The sequence below is a fragment of the Rutidosis leptorrhynchoides genome, chromosome 8 (genome assembly GCF_046630445.1).
Source record: "Rutidosis leptorrhynchoides isolate AG116_Rl617_1_P2 chromosome 8, CSIRO_AGI_Rlap_v1, whole genome shotgun sequence".
NCBI classification, from domain to species: domain Eukaryota; kingdom Viridiplantae; phylum Streptophyta; class Magnoliopsida; order Asterales; family Asteraceae; genus Rutidosis; species Rutidosis leptorrhynchoides.
This window is the reverse complement of record NC_092340.1, coordinates 183,780,001-183,782,888: the sequence shown is the minus strand read 5'-3', so window position 1 is coordinate 183,782,888 and position 2,888 is coordinate 183,780,001.

Here is a 2,888-nt window from a genome sequence, read left to right as displayed (position 1 = left end):
ATAATCATCATTATTTTCGTACGTGCTCATCATTATTTTAACCCATCATAACTTATTATCATCATCTACATTAAATCTATTCGATCACCATCATCAAAATTTTCATTTGATTAACACAGTACCTTCGTTATTATTCTTCCACCATCTTTAACATCATAGACTTTACCAGGGTTTATATCATCGTGATCCATCAAAGAAAAAGAATAGAAAGAAAATAATAACATATATTGCGTATGTGAATGGATCAAATCGTTTACGCAAATCTTTCCACTAGCTTTAACTTTAGTGAATTAGGATTCCTCATGTTTCCCACTATAAAAAAAAATGCAATAGTGAATGGGGCACCTCTTGATGAGGTTGTCGGCCAAGTGTAAAAGAAAGCATGACAAAAGCAAATCAAATCATTATGTCCTAATTATCTAACAATTGGTTTATTTAAATCAATTTTTGGCTTGTGTTTGATAACGAAAAGAAACAAAATGAAGGAAACAGGAAACGTTTAAAGGGTGGTGGTTTATCACGAAGAAGAAGCATGAACAGAATTTATATGGAAGAAAGGTATTGTGTTTACGTTCAACAGAAATGATCGATGGTGTGTTGTGTGAGATGGTCGTGATGATTGAATGAAACATACGACACAGGTAATAGGGTTTTCCGATATAATGAAGTGTTTACAGGTTCTTGATCCGAAAAAACATAAAGGATAGTAGTTGCAGCTTAACGGGTTTAAAGGGTCGGTACTTTGGGTTCCTTCAATGATTATAAGTGTAGCAATTTATGGGTTTATGTTTTGGGTTATATCGATAAAAAATTTGTTGGTGGGTTTTGTTTTAGAGTTGATGAAGTGTTGGTGGTTCTCAATATAGTTGTAGAGAAACAAGAGTGACAATAGAGTGGTGGTTGTAGCCGATGGTGTTTTGTGATGAGGTGGTTCCCGAAAGGTTGTAACAGTGAGCAAGAAGAAACAAAAGTTTCTTGGTTTGGGTTGTGATTAAACATAACAGGAAGTGTAGTAGCTGTACTATAATTGTCTTGGTGGTTCACGATTGTTTAGAGTTGTTTGTTGTGTTCACGAAGAAGAGAACAGAAGTAGCAACAAGGATTAATGATCGTGCAGTTGATGTATAGCGAGTAATTGATCAAATCTTATGCAGTAATAATATCTAAACAAACTTGGATTTTAGTGATGGTGTCGACAGAATATTAATCTAAGGAGAAGGATACAAAAGAAAAAAATAAAAATAAAAGAAGAACAAGACTGCTAACAAATTTTAATCTTTATGAGATTGATTTGTACGATCCTTGAAACTGAAAACAAAATTTGCTACAGCTTGAAAGCTATGTGAAACTGAATTGGATTCCAAAAAATCCTACTTTTGATTTTATATTTATTAATAATTATAATTATATTAATAATAATAATCTAATTAATAATAATATGAGTAGTAATAATAATGAGTCACTTAAATAACAATTTTAGTTAAATTTATAATAATAACATTTTTAATTATTATAATAATAATAATAATAATATTAATGATATAAATGATAATATTATTTATATTATTATTAACGTTATTAATGATAATAATAATATTAGTAATAATAATAATATAACATCTTATACATATCAAATTTCATATTGGAAATAATAATATTAATATTCAAATATTAATAATTACAAATATTATTATTAATAATAATGAAAGTAATGACAATAATATTAATATAACAATTATATTCAAACTTGTAATTATATTTTAATATATTACAATTTATTAATTATATTCTATTTACCAATCTTATAATATTTTGCATCTGAAATATTTATACATAAAAATTAAATATTGATTCATTTTAAATTACATCATAATTATTTTGTATTTTATTTACATATTTGATTCTAAAGTTTTAATTATACTTTTAATATTTCTAAATAATATATACTTTCATATATACACATATATATACATATTTGTTTACACACAATTGTTCGTGAATCGTCGGAATTGTCAAAGGCTAAATGAATTCATATAAATAGTTCAAAAATTTGAGTCCCAGTATTACAGACTTTGCTTATCGTGTCGAAAACATAATAAGATTAAAGTTTAAATTTGGTCGGAAATTCCCGGGTCGTCACAGCCTGATCCAGACACAATAATCTCTAAAGCACGCAAGGAAGCACGAATCAGAAATCAAATGGAGTTACGCGTTACTTTAGTAGAAAATACCAAACCCTCGATTAAAGGTCGAGGAGGACCAATCAGATTTCCAGAGATCCAAGGACACTCGTTCGAGTTAAAACATCACATCATCCAGCTTATCCAAAATAGCTGTCAGTTTCATGGATTACCGAATGACGATCATAACTCTCACCTTGATAAATTCATATCTCTTTCGAACTCCTATAAACAGCCAGGGATCAGACAAGATATAGTCCAGCTATACTTGTTTCCCTATTATCTCACTCATCATGTACAAACATGGTTCGAATCTAACGACCCGTCGTAATCCATCTGGACGAATACATTACATTTGGTTACATCGCGAGGTACTTGACCTCTATATGATACATTTTACAAACATTGCATTCGTTTTTAAAAGACAAACTTTCATTACATCGACAGTTGACGGCATGCATACCATTTCATAATATATCCAACTATAATTGACTTAATAATAATCTTGATGAACTCGACAACTCGAATGCAACGTCTTTTGAAATATGTTATGAATGACTCCAAGTAATATCTCTAATATGAGCAAATGCACAGCGGAAGATTTCTTTCATACCTGAGAATAAACATGCTTTCAAGTGTCAACCAAAAGGTTGGTGAGTTCATTAGTTTATCGTAAACATTCATTTTTATCATTTTAATAAACCACAA